Source organism: Lactuca serriola, chromosome 7, assembly GCF_051521515.1.
Source record: "Lactuca serriola cultivar US96UC23 chromosome 7, Lser_US96UC23_V15, whole genome shotgun sequence".
NCBI lineage: Eukaryota > Viridiplantae > Streptophyta > Magnoliopsida > Asterales > Asteraceae > Lactuca > Lactuca serriola.
The window spans coordinates 153367370-153387453 of record NC_136414.1 but is presented as its reverse complement, the minus strand read 5'-3'; the positions used below and the strand labels follow the sequence as shown (position 1 = coordinate 153387453).

At 32.8% G+C, this 20084-nt stretch overlaps 1 long non-coding RNA gene across 2 annotated transcripts; it reads left to right on the top strand.

The window, feature by feature from the left end:
* The first annotated feature begins 8910 nt into the window (after nt 1-8910).
* Nucleotides 8911-11967, top strand: LOC145062361 (uncharacterized). 2 transcript variants are annotated; one of them, XR_013687539.1, is made up of 11 exons: nt 8911-9523; nt 9613-9734; nt 9817-10212; nt 10322-10400; nt 10583-10677; nt 10754-10915; nt 10987-11017; nt 11130-11231; nt 11319-11403; nt 11509-11567; nt 11656-11967. It is a non-coding gene; the product is annotated as an uncharacterized LOC145062361 (long non-coding RNA). The 2 variants fall into 2 exon arrangements; XR_013687540.1 differs by having other exon boundaries at nt 9613-10212; nt 11172-11231.
* The last annotated feature ends 8117 nt before the right edge of the window (nt 11968-20084 follow it).

Here is a 20084-nt window from a genome sequence, read left to right as displayed (position 1 = left end):
ACCAAGGTAAGCTTTCCTTTGACATAATTTTACAAACTTAAAATCCTTTTACATATTATGTTTTTAAGTTACAAGGGCATAAATGGTAAGGTGAAGATGCTATTATGAGTAAAATTACAGGTTTAGTGTTGTTTGTTGTTTGTAGGCTATATTTTATTTTCTCAAATGATCAGTTTACCCTCCATTTTGTTGTTGAAGTGACTATTTTACCTTTTGTTTAGCCTATGAGGTTGGAAGGAAAAAAAAGCATCATCATAGTTTTAAAATATAGGGTTTTTTACTGATATGGTAGGCAAGTATTACATTGCTAATTCTTTCAGTTTGTGTTGTAATTATCAAGGAATTGATTAAAGTGATCATATTTCTTTTAGTTTTGAAGCAAAAGAAAAATAGGACTTACGACAACACAAAAGAGACCAGGGGATCTAGGCTTCCAGAAGTTGATCATCTTTTTATAACAATCAGAAATCAGCCACAACCACATGCTTTTAGGTACTCAATCATCATGATATGACTTGGAGTTCTTTTTGTAATATTTTAACATAAGTTTTTGGATAAAATGGTGAATAGGAGGAGAGTTTTTAGCTGGATCTATTGGAATCCTAATTCAAGTATGACTTGGAGACCAAGTTAGAATGGGTTTTTAAGCGAGTAGGTTTAAGAGTCCTAGTCTTGTTTTACAAGTCGGTAGAATATAGGTCTATATATGCATTTTTAGAATCGAGTTATGATTTTACAATGTAACACAATTTAGTTGAGTTTTGAGTTATTTTCTCAATATATTGGAGAGTTATTCCATCTTATTTGTGTTTTTTTATCTTGAATTGGTATCAGAGCAAGGTGAAGACGGTGCCGGTTTGAGAGTCGGTTTCAAGAAAACAGTAGCTTTTCGTTGTGGGGCGGACGCAACGGGAAACGGGTTTGGTTTAAGGGGGTGTGGATTGTTTTTGAGTGCGAGTTGAAGCATCTCAACAACAGCCCCGATTTTTCTTGAGCAGGCTTGTTCTACGGTAGAGAGAGACTAACCGGATGCACGGAATAAACGAACAGGAAAACATAAAGCGGGTAGCCTTTATTCGGTTCGTTTTGCAGGTGACGAAAGATGGTAAAGGTGGTCGTGACCAAGGTGGAGTTCGGGTGTCCAGAAAAGTCGAGAATCGAGAAGGTTCGAAAAGAATGTGATTTTTCGGAATGTGATGACAACGACGAGCCCGTATTTTAAATACGGATCGGGGTTGAAGAATTCTCTAGAAGGACTTAGAGATTCGGGGGTGATTGTTGGAATCCTAAGTCAAGTAGGACTTGGAGACCAAGTTAGAATGGGTTTTTAAGCAAGTAGGTTTAAGAGTCATAGTCTTGTTCTACAAGTCGGTAGAATATAGGTCTATATATGCATTGCTAGAATCGAGTTATGATTTTAGAATGTAACACAATTTAGTTGAGTTTTGAGTTATTTTCTCAATATATTGGAGAGTTATTCCATCTTATTTGTGTTTTTTTATCTTGAGGATCTGCATAAATTTTGCCTGCAATGTGCAAGGTAATACCTCCCGTGGTTTCTGCCATGAGCTAGGTCAAATAATTAACATTTCTTGCATGTATGTCATGATTTCTATCTATTACTTTGTTATATAACACTGATTTTTTAAATGTAGGCATCTATTTACATGAGGTTTCAAACATCTTCTATGATTTAGCAACATTCCAGAACACCTGTCTAATTCTTGGTCTCTATTTACGGGCTACAAGTTTGTAATATACTCAAAAAGTCATAATATTTGATAAGGTAACACTCTATTGTTTTACCAACCTCATGTCTATTTGTTGATTTCTGGTTCTTTTGGAGAACAGTAGTGTAGCTGAGAATAAACTGATTTATACTCAAAAAAATATATAATAGTCTATAAACTAATGTATAATTCATGTTGTTGACAGGAATATCAAAATGGTTCCAAGCAATTGTTAATTCTAGTAAATAACCGGTATAAGTGTGCTAAAAATTAGTCGATATGCATTTAGAGGTAACCTTTTATATAAAACGGTTATAAAATCCACAATTTTATATATTATTGAATAAATTGACTAATGTATATGGTTTTGATATGCTTGCGGTTGAACTTCTGAAGCCATCTAACCAAAAACTGATGACAACAAAGGCTTTGTATGTGGATTCATTTGGGAAAAACTACCAAATTTTGAAGAACTTGAGTAAGTCTACTTATAAATTAACAAAGTTACATTCTGTGCTGACTAGAATATAGTCGTTTATTAACATGCTTGATTTATACCTTGAGGTACAAGTAGATGACATTTGGAGAAACAACCATCCTTGGAATTGCATTAGGAATTGTATTTAAGGCAAATTGTCTCTTTTATTGTTGTAGATCCCTAGCTAAAATGGAAAAGGCAATTGCATGTGAGCTCCCCACTACACATGCACGAATGTAAAAAAAAAGTTTGGGAGTAATAAGAAGAATTACTATGTTAATCTCATTTACTTATCATTCTTTATTAAAGTGAACTCATTTTATTTTTAGAAATATATCTGATTAAAATGGGATTTTTTTGCATCTATACTTCACTTTTATTATTATTATTATTATTATTATTATTATTATTATTATTATTATTATTAAGCTGTGATTTTGTAGATATTTCAAAGTATCATCCATGCATCAATAAGAAAACATTTGAAATTAGGGAAAATGTCACTGTAGCCCCACTAACTTACAAGTTTTGGTTTAAAAGGTCCCTTATTTTATTTTTTGACTTTAGAAGGGCATAAACTAACATTTAACCGGCTAATTTGGGATTATGACCCAATTCAACCGGTTTGCTTGCCATGTCATCATCCAAGTAACCTACTGAGTCAACTCAGACGAGTCGGTTTACACGTCATCGACTCACCACCGAGTTCACTTACTTGGGCACTAAGGGTGAGGTGGTCCCCTACTATATAAATGGATGGTCTCTTGGACAAAACCCTAACACTTTGTTACCACTTCCGGCCAAACACAACCCGACAAACGAAAATAGAATACTCGTGCTCCCTTTCATTGTCTTCCATGGAGCCTACCCCACCACCATCACCAGATACTATAAACGCCAACAACTCGATTAGCTCAAGAGACGGGCTATACTTGAACGATTTGCACACGATTTTCTGCGACTGTGGTGATAAAATAGCCGAGCAAAAAGTTGAGGTGGAGCGCATGAAGGAGGAGATGGGTCGCGATTACCTTCATTCTAGGGTTGATGTCATGAACATGCAGCAAAGGTTTGACAAGGTTGAGAAGCAGATTAAAGCTATTGCGTTGTTGGTTGTGGGTCTTGTCGTGGTGATGCTCCTGCTAATGATTTTCATCATTCACTTGATATTCAGCAAGTGATTCTCAAGGAGGTGAATAGTAGTGGTATGATAATCTAGTGTTCGTCTTAATCGTCTATTATGTTTAAGGTTTTTATTGTAATATATGTTATTAGGATTGTGTGTGCTCGTTTGTGTTTGTGGTAATCGTCTATGATGTATGTGGTAATCTAGTGGTGGTTGTTTACGGATGTTTTTTGATGTCTTGGGAACATGTAACAGGCATTTTGATATTATCTTGATGAAATGTAAACACCTTGAATGCGTTTTGATTTGTTGGGATCAATGTTCTTGATTAAGACTAACGATTTGGACACTTGGTTGGCTTAATTAATGAAAATTAATTGTTGTTGGTACACCAACCGTGACAGATGTTAATGAGGTCAAACATTGGGGTAATTTCGTCAAGGGGTATTTTCGGAATTTATAATTTTTAAGAACCTACTTCCTTACTCGGCTGGGATATTTTCGTCATTTGCTCTTTATAAGTACTTTACCTCCTTTACTCGGCAGTAGATCCCATTTCTTTGTACATGTTCTTGTTTGCATTTTGAAGTTAGCAGCTCTCGAAAATAATGAAGCAAAAATGGTGAAATGCTCATGTAGATGTTTGGGCATAATCAGAATGTCTTCCACTCCATCAAACCCTGGAAGACCGTTATATGCTTACCCCACTAAGGTTTGTTTGACTTTCTTTATCAGGACACTGTATCCCTAATTTATATGTTTTTATCTTTGCATTCTACACTTCTAACTTCTAAATTGATTTTGTTAGGGACCTTGTAATGGTTTTATTTGTTGGGTAGAAGAAGCAGACACTAAGAATATGAGTGCTGAAGCAGTTATGATTGCAGGATTGGCTAGGTCAAAAAAGAAGCTTGAATCAAAGATTTGGAAACTGAAGATGTCTTTAGTTCTAAGTTGGATTATTTTCTTTGGCATAATTGTGTACAAGTTGTAATTCGTATGTAGCAGTTTTTTATGTCCTTGTCAAGGAAATTGTTATGGTTATTTACATTATCCTTGTAATGACTTTTAATCACTAATGTCAATAATAGACATCAATGCCATGTTCACCTAGAGTAAATGGGACCATATATATCCAGCACTAATGTAAATAATGGACCCCAATACCATGCACGTCCATAAACACAACACACCATCATTAGGACATTGAAACCTTTTGCATACATAACAACACATTGAGTTCATAACATAGTAATTTAAATAGTACAGAACATAAAATCGAAACACTTAATCCAACATTGTTTAGCATAAGCAAAGTGACTACATAACACAACAGTGAGTACATAACATAAAATTGAAACACTTAATCCAACATTGTTTAGCATGACCAAAGTGAGTAGAAAACATCAAATTAAAACACTTAACCCGAAATCAGTTGTCATAAACACATTGACTACATAACGACATTGACCACACTTAACCTATTCTAGTTCCATTGGCTTGTCAATAGTGTTGCCTTCCCCATTGTTACCCTTAATCCGTGTACCAAGTTTTTTCTTCAAAAGTCTTTCCGACTTCTTTCTTGTCTTCCTACCATTGGTTCCTTCCCCAACTTTTCCATTACTGCCCTTTTTACCCATCCCCCCTTTATCATCTATAACATCATTTGCCTTCTTACCAATGCTTCCTTCCCTAACTTTTCCATTACTGCCTTTTTTACTCCTCCCCCCTTTATCATCTATAACATCATTTGCCTTCTTACCACTTCTTCCTTCCCCAACTTTTCCATTACTGCCCTTTTTACCCCTCCCCCTTTATCATCTATAACATCATTTGCCTTCTTACCACTACTTCCTTCCCTAACTTTTCCATTAATGCCCTTATTTCCCCTCCCTCCTTCCTCATATGTCATACCTTTTGCCTTCTTAGCACTACTTCCCTCCCCATCAATAACATCTGATCTCTTCCTTTTCCTTACCTCTAGTTTTGTTGGCTTTTCAGATTTAGAACATGTAACCTTGTTATGTCCTTCTTGTTTGCATACACTACACATAATCTTTTTCCCAACCTTTGACACAAGATGTCTAGCACCCCTTTCACTTGAATCTTTTCTTCTATTAACTTTAGGTCTACCTGGCATTTTTCTTTTCAATGGTGGAAAAGGTGGAATGAATTCAGTAGGTGGCCACATGTTGCTACCATTCATCCCACGCATAGGATACTTGTAGGTGTTCTTATAAATTGCTCCATAATACATTGGATCCACATAATTACCAACATCACTGTTAAGGTATGAGATTGTTGCAACTGAATGCACACATCCATACCCGTTTAGTTGCCACACTCTACATGAACAAGTTCTCCTATCCACATCTACAACGTAAGACTCTGCCAAATTCCTTGTTTCAAACTTGTTTAAACCAGTAGGTAAAACCTGCCAATACCTGATGCAATGGTATAAAAGTTAGGGTGTATAGTGGAAAAACTAAATAAAGTATTAATAGAAAAGAAAAATCCTTTGAGCTCTTTTCAACTGATACAATAGGATTGTAATGGTTGGGCGTGGTTTCAAATCAGGTCATGAACAACCTTCGATAGTGAGATTGAATTGCCTCTCCATAACATACAACCTAATTTCTTCTAACATTGTGATTATTGGTTTTTTCCTTGCATTTCTAATGACATTGTTGAAGCTTTCAGATAATCCATTTTCAACTGCATCACACATCCTCCCCTCTCTAAAGAAAGCTCTACTCCATGATTTTGGGTTCTTTTCCATAAGGTAGTGGAATGCTGCAGGATTTAGTACTTGTATTTCCTTCATTGCTGCATTGAATAAAGGTTCAGTTGATGCTTTGCAAGCTTTCCAAAACATCCTCTCATAATGCACACCATTGAACTTTTTCCTAAAGTTAGCAACAATATGCCTTGCACACTGTCTGTGTTCAGCATTAGGCATTACTTCCTTCACAGCCTCCAATAGCCCCTATACAATTTAAATTCATATGTTAAGAAATGGAATTTTATTAACAAGAAATATGAAGTATAATAAGTGATATACCTTATGTTGATCTGACATCAGGGTGATACCACTACCATCATCAACTTGTAGATCATCTTGAAGATTCTTCAAAAACCATTTCCAATTTTCTTTATTTTCCACACACACAACTGCCCATGCTATTGGGAAAATATGATTGTTAGCATCTCTTCCTACGGCACATATCAATTCTCCACTACATAATCCCTTTAAGAAACAACCATCCAGGTTTATTACTCTTCTACAACTTCCTTTCCAACCTTGTTTCAGCCCCTCAAAGCATATGTAAAACTTACTAAAATATGTCTTCCCATCAGGCATACTGTTGATATCCAATTTGACAGTTGATCCTGGATTGGATCTTCTTATCTCTTCACCATATGACCAAAGCTTGGCATAATGCTCAACTAGTGTACCTTCAATAAGTTCAATTGCATATTTCTTTGCTCTTCTACACTGTCCCATACTCACATCAATTCCAAATTTTTGTTTTACTTCTTCCTTTAGTAGCCTAACACTCATTTTTTGTTTTTGTAAACATTTAGATGTGAAATGGCTACCAATCCATGCATAGCTTACAATTGACCCCATTTTAAAATTTCTAGCACAATTATGGTCATCTATAAGAGACTTAATCTGAAATGAATTTTCCTCATTCATCCATGAAGCCCACAATCTAAACTTGCATTGCCCTGAACAACATTTAACTAAAAGCCTCCTACTATCATTTTTTTTTGTAGCACAATTGATATCCTTTAGCAACAGCATAATTACACAACATATGTTTTAATTGTTTAGGATTTTCAAATCTCATTCCTAACACAGGTTTTTGTTTTTTCCAATGAACATTTTCATTAAAAGCTGTTACCTCCTCATGAATTGGGTCGTGTTCATCCATCTGATCAAATGGATCTTCATGAGATGGATCCTCTTGAGGTGGAGTGTCTGGAGTTGGTTGCTCCTTGGGGCAGAGCTTGTTCAAAAATACATCATTCAGGGTCTTGTTCATGGGGATGCAATCTCCATCTTCAATGTTGTCGTCCAAATCACCTTGCACTTGTGCTTCATCTAGGTCAATGCCTCCTTCTGTCTCAACATGCAACTCTTCTACTACTTCACCTACACCAGAAAACTTGTCCTCGGGGGTGCATACTTCAGCCATCTCATCAACAATCCATTGATGAACATGAACACCAACATGATCCATGTACACAAAAATTACACAATCAGAATCATACCCTACTTCGATAAACTCCTGGTAGTCTTTCTCAGTTGCTATTATCCTCAGTCCTTTAGGGAACTCGATATCGGGCATGCAAAAGTACACATCAACACATGTCTCGTTTGCGAATCTCTGAATGAACACTAGAAATTCGTTTTTGTCCATTCCAGCAAAATCCACATCCTCAAACCTTTGCTCCACTCCATCTGAGTAACTGATCATTGGATACCTCGTAAACAAACCAGCAAAACGAAGATCTATCTTCATGTAGATGGCCATAGAAAAAATCCAGGTTTGGTTTTTGGATTAACAGTAGAAGAAAAAGAAGAATTGGTAGATGAAACCGATTAAATATGAAAATTACTTGGAGAGGAAGGGTTGGTGTCATTTATCGATACACTAACACGTGGCATATGATTTAGTTTAATAACCTAGCTTTCTTTTAATGACATGTCCAAGAAATAATGCTTATTGGGATTGGGGTCACCGGGTGACCCCTTCACTTTATAAAAAAAGGCCAAATTAGCCGGTTAAATGTTAGTTTATGCCCTTCTAAAGCCAAAAAATAAAATAAGGGACCTTTTAAACCAAAACTTGTAAGTTAGTGGGGCTACAGTGACATTTTCCCTTGAAATTACAAAGTAGGTTGTTGTTTCTTGCATTTCGGTCTCCATATTTTCCTTCCCTTTACCTATTTTTCCAAGTGTGCAATTATTTTCTGAGATATGTTTATTTACCTATTTTTCCAAGTGTGCAATTATTTTCTGAGATATGTTTAATCGTCAGTTTTGATTCAGATTGTTGAATTTCTAACATATAAATAGTCCATATTATTAAATTTAAACTTATTTATTTTTATTTTTATCTAAATAATAAAATGTATAAAAAGTTCATATTTTTAATATGTTGAAAAGTACAAACAATATGAACTTAAAACGTAAAGCAATACGCAGACGAAACAATAAAAAAAGTTATATTCTTAATGTGTCTATTAATAATAAAAAGGTTGTAATTTGTGAATTGCTATTATATATACTATTAACCCTTAAAAACATGGTGTACAAGAATGTTTTGAAATTTCGAATTTTGCCACAAATTTATGCCGACATAAGAAAACTACCACGCCATATTCTTTCATATTTTTTATGCTTTTTGATTTTGGTCACAGGTTTTTTTGCCAGTTAAACATAATCGCTGCTCACTTTTTTGAATTTTACGTTTACCTCCCTTCACATCTTTTTTACACTCTTCTTTTAACAATTGAGAGTGTGTTCCGTTAATTTTTCCCTTGCTTTACACGTGTCGGGTATTAACTTCCTCACTCATCGTTGTGATTCGCCAAAATTGCCACATCAACTCCCTGTTAGTGACCCTTGCCTCCCTCAGCCCTCCTCCAACGTCGTTTCCCTCTCCGACATAGGGAAAAGCCTCCTTTGTGGAGAACCCACAGAGCAGAGATTCTTTTCTACTTCAAAGCTCGACCAGAAGATGGAGTTGGTCAGTGAGATCGAAGAGGGAGATATTGACAGGAGAAGACGGGAAAACCGATAAACACAACAGTTGTGTCGCTACTGCTGCTGTTCATCCTTCCTAACCCTTCTTACAACAGCTTCTCGGTTACTTCTGATTCCGACCTGGACAGTTTAATGGTATCTAAGGTTTATCTATATTGCCTCTCACCCTGTGTCGGACACTCAGAAGTATTTTCCCGTTTTGGTTTTTATATGTGATTCTAAAGTGTAAATTTTAATGGTCAGAAGGTGTTTGTTGTTTTGCTTATATAAAATTGTAAAGGTGAAATGTTCAATCTTGGATTTAATAAAGGTTGGTGTAGATTGGATGTGGATGAACCTTCCTGAAGCTTAGAAGGTGAAGATGTTCTACAAATTGGTCGTCTTTTTGTTCATAATCTGCTATACGGTGCTACGTATGTGTCTTATCTTATTTAAATTCTTATATTTAAAGATTATGAGATTATGTATCAAACTATGTTAATGATTTATTATGAAAAAATAGGGAAGATGATATGAGAGAGCACTTCAGCAACTTTAACAGTATCTAAATCCAATTTGGTGGTTGATAAAGACACAAAACGATCAAAGGGGAATGGTTATATTCTCGATACACTACCAGAATCTGTACGTAGGTTTATATTTTATTTATCATGCTTTCTTTACTTTTGAGTTTTCTTTGTTGTGATCTTAATATTGATATGTAAAGGGCACTAGAAGATCTTCATAATTCTATCTTTCAATGAAGGCTTTTGCACGTTATGCTAGCAAAGGAGAAAATTGTTCTTATGAAAGAAGAGTAACCATCAGTAGACCATTATTTTATTGTTTTTTCTCCTAATGATCTCATCAATTTAATTATATTTTGTTGGATTAATGATTGTGCTACTCATACAAATGTATTTAAGGAACAAAGGGAGGATAGAAGGAAGAAATATAAAAGTAGTGCATAACTGCAGATACAAAACCAGCCAGAAAAGTATTATCCAGCAACTTGTATTCGCAGATGGTCACATACAGATTGGCATTTTACTCTGTGAAGATGTTTTTTACTCTCATTACATAACTTTGGATCGGCCAAAGGCTTCTCCTTCCAAAAGTTGAGGTTATAAAATCTAAATTGTGTGTGTGTGTGTGTTTTTTCTCATATTTGACAAACTATATATAATATAATGTTATTGACCCTGTTTTAAAATTGTGTGGGTTGTGTGCAGAACTTACTTCTCGTGTCAAAAACTGAAGATTCTAATATAAAGCTTACTGAATTCGGTATTTCTAACTTCATCAAGCCAGGTAAAGGTTATAGTCACACAATGAGATGGTGTGGTGTGCTATATTATGTATTATGTAATTAAAATGTTAATAAAATTCTTTGGTGGCGTTTTCCACTTACTATTTCTTTTTTATTAGTATTAAAATATTAAAATCTATTTCTTACGTACACTTTTCTCATGCTATTTATTTTCTATTTTTAGGGGAATCATATCATGTACCTGGAACAGATGGTGTAGGAACCAAACTTAAGCTGGCATTAGAGACTGGAATCAATGATTCCATTGGAATTGATTTGGTAATAATAAACCCACTAACTTTCCAACATTATTATTGTAGTATTTTTCATTATCACTAAAAAAGTTTACATTTAGATAGGAATGAGCGTGAATGACATCATCACATCTACAGCAAAGCCTTTATTCTTTCTTGATTACTATGCAACAAGTTGCAGTCATGTTGATCTTGTTGAAAAGGTTATAAAAGGAACTTTTAATGGTTGCCAACAATTTGACTCTGCTCTTGTGGGTGGGGAGGTAATACAATAATAAAAACCTACTTTTCCTAAGGTTTGAATTTTGTTGTTGACTTTTTTTCTGTTTTTCAGACTGCAGAAATGCCAGATTTTTATGCAGAAGGTGATTATCATCTTTAGCGGTTTTGTAGTTGGCATTGTGAAAAAGGAAAAGATTATAAATCTATGTAGTTTGAATGTTTTTGCGAATTTGATGATGTTGATTAATATGTCAGTTGAAAGCTCCAATGAAAGTGTTTGGTGATTTACATGGACAGTTAGGTGATCTCATGCGCCTCTTTGATGGATACGTATTTCCTTCTACTGCTAGAGACAACGTACATATGCTTTCCTTTTGATTGCTTTCAAATGTTTTTTTTTCAATTTCATTTAGAATCTATTGACCATTGATCATTCCATTTCAGATATATTGACTAAATATTCATAGGCGATTATGTTGAATGGGGTCAACATAGCTTGGAGACTATCACATTGTTTCTTGCCTTAAAGGTATATTATATATATGCTTACAAGAGGTTTCAACCAAAATATGATTTTTTTTATCTATTTATTTGTTTATTCATATTCAGTATCCTCATAATGTCCATTTGATAGGTGGGAATCGTGTATTTACTTTTAAGAAAGTTTTTAGTTGTTGATATCGTCTTCATCAGGTTTGATCTGTAAAATCAATTTGTGGTGTTTTGGAATGATTAACCTATACCTAATTAGTATGTATTCATTTTTGAGTTTTATTTTCAGGGTGTCAAATTTTCAAAGTTCCCGTTCTCAATTAAATATATTGAGCTTTGGAGTATGGTCCATCCAAAGATTACACACGGAAAATATTTGTAGACATGCACTATCAACTGCTCTATCTAATCCATGAGAACTTAGAAGAAGTTGAAAAAGTAAATCTTAAAATTGAACGTCATACTTTGTTCCATTCTTTCTCAAAATTGTTTATTTTGGTTACCATATATCAAAGCTGTCAAACATTAGTCAAACTATATTATCGTGCTGTCACTTTTGACTTTTAATAATCCAAATGTATCTAAGCAAAGCTGATCCAACCTGGCGATTTTAAAGTGAAGTCAACAAGATACAAAATAAAAATTTATCAGCGTTTGTAAATCTGATCCAGTTTAAGTAAATTTGATCCAATTCGGCGCCAAAGGCGCATGTAATTCCTACTAGTTTGTCATGTAACTTAATAAAAAAAACAAGATATATTTAATGTTACTCAAAATCATAAATATAATTTTTATTTTTAATACGAAACATAGTCTGGCGAAATAGACTAATATTCGATAGAAAATACGACGTTGCATGTTAATTACAATATGATATATTTCAAAAAATAAACAGCGACAAAGTTACTACTTGTTTAATCTTAACTAACTAGATCATGACCCACGTTAAATGCGGGGAACATAAATTAAATACATATCACATTAATATATGACTTTGTTTTAGGTTGAATTTTAATAACAAAATGTTAGATTCATATTTAGACTTTTTTTTAACCAAACTTATTAGATAAAAATATTTAATATTTATATTAGAGCAATTTGGTTTTTTAATATAGTAATTTTTAACATAAATGATCTATGTGATCATTGTTTTATTACAACATACTGACTTCTTGATTAAAACATGTTGTGTAGTAGTTTTATGAATTGAATTTGTTCGGTGTATCAACCTTCATTGAGGCTCATATGACTCTTTTCATATTAGCTCTGTAAAACCAAAAGCAGCACTAAGTTGTTACATGTACCAGCAACATTAAATTCTTCAAAGAAATTCAATAAACATTGCAAATAAAGTGAATTGTCATAACCATAAACAGCAAATTCAGATATTGTAATTTGGTCGATTTCAAAGTATTTTTTCCTTATAAAAATTAAAATATGATTTTTCAGGCTATACCCAATCACACACACACACACGCACACATATATATATATATATATATATATATATATATATATATATATATATATATATATATATATATATATATATATATATATATATATATATATATATATATATCTTCCGATCAAATAAATTATTACAAAAAGAAACACGTTATGAACAAAAATATAATATTAGTTTCATAATTTGCTAAAGGTTAACACTAATAAATAATAATGAACTTTCACAAATCTTGCATTTTGGGCACTACATCCAACTAACAAATGAAATTCGATTTAGAGGATTGATTCAAGAAATGCATCCATGACTTCCTGTAGCTGAATTTTGGGAAATGTTAAGACCTACTAAGATATGAGGGAATGGTCTACGAGGCTACGGTTGGTTTCTATAGGGCAATGTAAATTCAAAATCGTTAGCACGTATCTTTCCTATCTGCTTCAATTATCAAATTTAGATCAAACTTGTCAAAATCAAATTTTTCATTGAAATAAATATCATAAATCTACAATTTACACTTTATATATTATTCTTAAATGATATATTACCTTTTCATCTTCAATGGTCACTAACCTTTTTCTGTCTTATTGTTGTGACACGCATCTATATAAAAAATAAGAGAAATAACTATAGAGAAGAATGTTGACAGAGTGGTACTTCATTGAAAACGCAGCAAAATTCTTCATAAAGCCGCTAAGATTCTTCTATAGACCGCTAGAAGGTCTATATAGTGACAATCGGTGTGACATCCATGAGAACGCACCATTTAAAATAACAGTTTTGATTAATGTAATTGAAAAAATCATTTAGAATGCTTACAAGTTGTTAATGTTTCCACTTGGATGTGAACATTAACATTCTTATAGAGAAATGGAACTTCAAATGAACCCTACATAGTCAAATCAGCAAACATGATAACACAAAAAGAAGCATAACAAAATTTCCAACAAATTTCGATATTTTAAGGTTTAGCTGAACAATTTTTTCAATTTATCAAAATTTTATTTTATTAAAACCTTATATGAGTAATCAAGAATCTAAATCAAGTGAAAGAAGTAATTGTTCATTTAAATCCAGAAAAAAAAATTACAATATTGTGAAATTGCATATAATTTACATGTTTGCTTATTGTCTTGGAGGTACTTGACAACTTGGATATGTACTATTATTTGATTAATTAGTGCATAAATTACATTATAGAATATGAAATTTAAACGATTGCTCAAATTCATTTATACTTGATTTAACAATAGAAAATGGACAAATTTAACGATTGCTCAAATTCAATGGTAAATGTTTACTAATAAATTTGTCAAGAAATTCACAAGGAACTATAAATAATCTTTTTAGAACGGTTAAAAGATTTATAAAAGTTTATAATTTCATAAAAAGTTGTAGTTTGCTAATATTTATATTGAAGTTGTAATGAATAACATTGTAACAATGCTGACAAATTCACATTTAAACAGAATAATAGAGTAAAAAATTATTAAAATTCTAAATTCATATGAGTTTAAACCCAAGAGACAAATAGATGAATAATTCAACAATTCATAAAACCCAAAATGTATTTAAATGATCAAAATTCTAATCCAAAAAACGAATAGTATGAAACAAAGTAATCAAAAACCAAACCCAAATACCAAATAGTATCTAAACATAATATGAAATCAACCGTACTCAAATCATCCAACTACTCATATAAAATCATGAAAATCATATATTATTTTTCTTTCTTTGGAATTAACAGTTTTCGTTTGCCTTCTCCAGAAGTACGATCTGTCATTGATGTTAATGATCGTTTGGTTGAGGACATTGTTTCCATATTATCAAAATCGTAAACATCTTCCAAGTTGTGTTTTTAATTCTTCATGTCTTAACACTTTTTTAAAGGATGTCCACTTAGTTAGTGGACTTGTTGCAATACTTTTATCAAGATTCGAAGCGGATGTGACGTTTTCACCAATAAACGAAACTGCATCCTAAATATAAAAAATAAATTCATATGTCTATCTAAAAGTTAATAATATTTTAAAGTATTTAAAATATTAGATTTAGTTATATTGTATTTAAAACCTTTAAATTTAATGTGTCTTGACATCCGAATTTCGCCGCTAAAACGTTAAACGAATCAGATTACGACTCCTATATTTGTAGTACATATAAATATGTTAGTTGATCAACTAACATATAAAAAACGAATCTAATAAGTGTAGTGTTTGTAGTATGTTTCGTAAAATAATGTTACTTGTTCGATGTTAATTTTTTTTCCAATTCAACAGTGATTTTATTATCAACATTGATGTTTGAGATTCATAACCATCAACATTGTTCTTCAAATTATAATGAGAAATTTGAATTTTGAACGCCAACTTTTTATCCAAAAGTAATTTCAAAGCAGACGAATAAATCTTCATATTACCCTCCTAAAAATGAAAAAATTAACAGTTATAAAAATACTCAAACAAAAAGTAAAAATTAGTTTTATGTAAATGAAGTTAATATCGATAACCTCATTAAACTTTTGAAGCACCTCTTGTGTGTTTTTTCCCAGAAGTTTCTTTGCGTCACGATCAAGTAACGTAAGTGACACCACACCGGTAAAGTCTTATACTATAATGGTGATTTTGAAACTAAAACCATTGATATAAACAAATTCAATGATACAAAATTAGAAAATTTTAATCGAAGATTATAATAATATGTATAAAAAAGTTATTGAAAACCTTGGAACAAAAGATACGTCTTTGTTCATGCAAGTTGAGGTGTAACAATAAAAAACTTCTTTATCCTGCTTTTGGTGTGTGCCACTAGCTTTGTCATCATGCATTAAAATGACTTTTATGGCTTTTTATTGACAAACATAGGCCAACACATTAAAAAATTGATATAAAGGGTATGATTTTGTTTCTGTAACTAAATGAATAAAACTAATATGTTTAAAGTAGATTGATTACTTTTTTTCATGACCTCTCAACAAGAACACAATAATAACAAATAATAAGAACATAGTAAATGCAAGAAATTGAAGAAGAATAAGGAGAACAAAGTAAAGTAAGAGCTAGGAAAAAAGAATTGGAGAAGAAGATTATTCAAGAAGAACACTATAAATCATAGGACTCAATCCAAAATTTTAAGAATAACCATTTCAGTGTAATCGTATATAAAAAGTGTTTTTTAATAAGGAAATCATTATCTTCTAAAAATTTTGGGATTCTAAGATGTCATCTTTGAGATTTTCAGCTATTCATCTGGAAAAAAAAAGATATCAGCTATATTAATTCAAAACTTCAAGTTTATTGATTTTCTTATTTAATCAGTTTTAAAATTCAAACAATTATCTCAAATTGATTCATTTTATGTGAGATATACTGGGAGATAAATTATGAACAATATGTATTTTAATTGTTACTCTTAAATATTTTGTTGATTTAGTGGGATTAGATTAGATTTTATAGGTTAAGAACTTAATTATTGATATGCTTGTTTAATAAGTTTTTTTAAAAAAAAAATAAAAAATAAAATATAAACGGGTTTGAATTTTGAAATCAAAAGCTATAAATAAGGTAGTTAAATTAGGAATAATATTAATTAAAGAAACTGATATCATGTATATAAATAAAATGATATGTTTCAATTGATAAAATAATTAGCGAATTTAAAGATTCTATAATTATTATAGATTTTATAATTAAATGTAATTATATTTGAATTTTATTTGTGGAAAATGATGTCAGCAATTTGATCTAAGGGTGGAAAACATATGATTAAAACATAATCAAGGGCTTTGATTGCTTCATTGATCAATTAAAGGTTCTCTTTTAATAATATTTAGAGATGTGCATTTATTTTTAAACCAAACTAATCACATATTTTCTTTTTAACTAAAACATAGGTACTTTTAAAACAAAATAACAAAGCATTGTGTGACAACCCAAGTTGTTCCGTTACATTTCCCCGTTACCGTTAACGGAATATTCCAGTTTATAAAAGTTCCGTTAATTAAAGATCGTCAATTTAATAAACATCCCAAATGTTTCATTTATTCATGTCGTTAAGTCGTGATAAAAGAAAATAAAAACTCGTATTACACATTTCCATTTAGTTGGAAAAGTTGGTTTTTATTATTACGACCACTAAATCGGGTGCGACCAAAAGCCCCGTATAACGACAGTATCGGGTAGAATTTCACTGAGCTCCAACTCCCACCCATATATAAAGGGGAGTAAACCCCATTTCAACCTTTTCCACCCTCTCTCTCTATACTCTCTCTAGACTCGTTTTCGCCCCGAATCCACAACCAAACGCTTCCAAATCGTAAGTCCGCTTATCCTAGCTTGTTCTAAACATATTGATTCATGAGTATAGCTTAAAATTTGGACTTAGAAGCTATTAGAATGGAGTTTACGGCCTAAGCTCCTCCTTAGGCCGTAAACCCCTAAATAAAGGCCAAAATGACCCCCAAAAGTCCCTAAAAGCTTGGAAATAAATAGAGGTATTAGCCTAGGAGTGTTTAAAACATTAAAACACATGGTTTTAGGGGGTAAAAGAGAGTTTACGGCCCAGGCATATGCCAAGGCCGTAAACACCTCTTAAACATGTCAAAAAGCCCCAAAAACACTCCCAAACCACCCTTGGACTTAGTACATAATTTAGGGACTTAGTATTTTGGGTTTATATCATTTAAACACAAGGAAATATGGGGTAACATGGAGTTTACGGCCCAAGCAAGTGCCTAGGCCGTAAACACCCCTAAACATGCTAAAATGATAGTAAATGTCCCCTAAATGGCCTTATACTTTCACTAGAAAATGCTAGGGTTGAAACAAGGGCTTAAAATCAAAGAGTTGTGGGTGTATGAGAGTTCACAGCCAAGCCATAGAGCTTATGGCCGTAAACTCTCAAGGATTGGTCATTTGGACCATAAACTCTAAAGGAGAGCACTTTTAGAACCCCAAACACCCTTATAGCCTTGAATAAATTACTAGAAGTGATATAAGGGCTTGAAACTTCACAAAACTCAAGGAATGAGAGTTTACGGCCGTAAACTCCATTAAAATGCCCTTAAAGACCTTAAACTCACTCATGCCTTTTAGTTTTGGACCTAGAATAATTCCATGAACAAGATTGAAGCCTTAAAACACACTAGAACCCTTCACCATGAGTTTACGGCCGTAAACTCATGGTAAATAGTCCCTGGGCTGTAAACAACATATTAAGGGTTTACTCTCGGAGAGTAAACTCCATTCCTAAGCCATACACACCTTTAGACGCTACCCGGGACACCCAAACACTTAACCAAAGTGTTTTCCGCTCCTTTAAGTGTGTATACTTGTTTAATTAGTATTAAATATACTAATTGTATGTGAACATATGTTATCATATGTTAAATAGGTCATTGAGTGTGTTCGAGTCCTTACGTGACATCGAACGCCCAAACGACACCTTCGTCGGACCTACTTAAACCAGGTGAGTTCATACCCCTGAATGAACCTTTTAATGTTTTTACATGTTTTATAGGGGGGAATACAAGTTAAACATGCCTGTCACAACTGTAAATTTTAAGCTATGTAATCTATACATTCAAGTTAATGTGAATCAAAAACTTTAACCAAATACAAGATACAAGTACTATAGATAGTCATCAAACAATTGGAGACCCTAGAAGTTTTGGTTAAGTCCATTTTGGACTAAGACTTCCTTATTGGATCCAAATGGACCAATAAGCTTCCAATTGGACTATCATGGGTTTAGGACCCTAATTGGGCTCTAATTGGACCCACATTCGTTTATTCCAATATTTTGGGCTAGGTAGAACCTAGAAGGAAATAAAACACAAGTTTTAATCCATAATTAAACCTAACCTAGCTTAATAAAGCACAAAAATCACAATTTCATTTTATAAGTCCAATAAATACCCTAATTAACACTAATGTTGGACTTAGGAGCAAAAAGCCCAAACACCTTATTTTTCCTTCCCATTTTCGGCCCAAAAGAAAAGCCCAAGAAGAAGGGTTGACTTAGCACTTGCCACCTCACTATTATCTAATGGACTTCTAGGCATATCACATACCTCCATGCATGTATCACTTCAAAGTCACTTCCTTTCTCTCTTCTCTTCTTGTTTCGGCCGAGGATAACCAACACACACACACATCTCACAAAATTCTCTCAAAAATTCTCTCAAGAAGCTCTCTCCCTCCCCTCTCCAAAGATCTCGAAATTTAGGGACTTTCCAAAGGGATTTTTGCAAGTAAATCATCTCCTAAGGTAAGATTATGCATAGATCTATGGTTTAAATTCTTTTGTTATCAAAATCCTCCCCTAATCTATACAAAAATCGTGATCTAGCATCCTCAAACCATCTCAAACTCAAGATCTTCACCAAAGGGAGCCAAGGCCAAAAACACTTCATTTTTCCTTCCATTTTCATTGCAAAAACCGAACCAACACCCCAAGGTGAGATTCATACCCCTATTTTCTGTTTTTAAGAGTTTTTGTGGGGGGGGAATACAAGTGAAAGTGTAGATCTATATGTATTTGTATGCCTTGTATGATTTCCATGCTTATATGTATGCTTATATGTGTTTTAATGTTGGATCTAGCCATTAAACCCCTCAAAACCGAGATATAACTCATGTTTTATGATATTAGCTTCAAATATGTTCCTACATAATAAGTGATACAAGAAAAATAGCTAAGTGGTTAGCAACAATTTCCTTTAAGCTAAAAACACACATTTTGGGCCAAAAATGTGAAAAATACAAAATTAAGGGCCCAAAATGACATTTTACAGATTCTGATGGTTGAAATGTGTCAAAACAGTTTCAATAAAGCCATTTCTGGAATTCTATTTAATTGGTGGATTAAAAACATAAATTTCAAGCCTATTGGGCTAAAAATGAAATTTTCGGCCCAATAAGGCCCAATATGCGACTTTTTCTGTTTTAGAGGGCCAAAACTGTAACTTTCTGTAAAACAGTGGACTATAAGTGTCCCAAACCCTTTTCAAAGGTTTAAAATGCTTTTTAAATTTAAAAAGGACCAAAGTTGCAAAAATTTTCCATTTTGGGCTAAAATTGTCAAAATTGCGAAAATATGGACTAAACCGAGAAAAACTGCATTTTCAGGGACTTAAACTGTTTTCTTTGAAAAATATGCTGGAAAATATTAATTTCAATAATTTTTGGTGTTAAAATGTCAAGAAAAATAGTTTAAGGACCAAACCGGGAAATATTCAAATAAAAGGGTTGAAA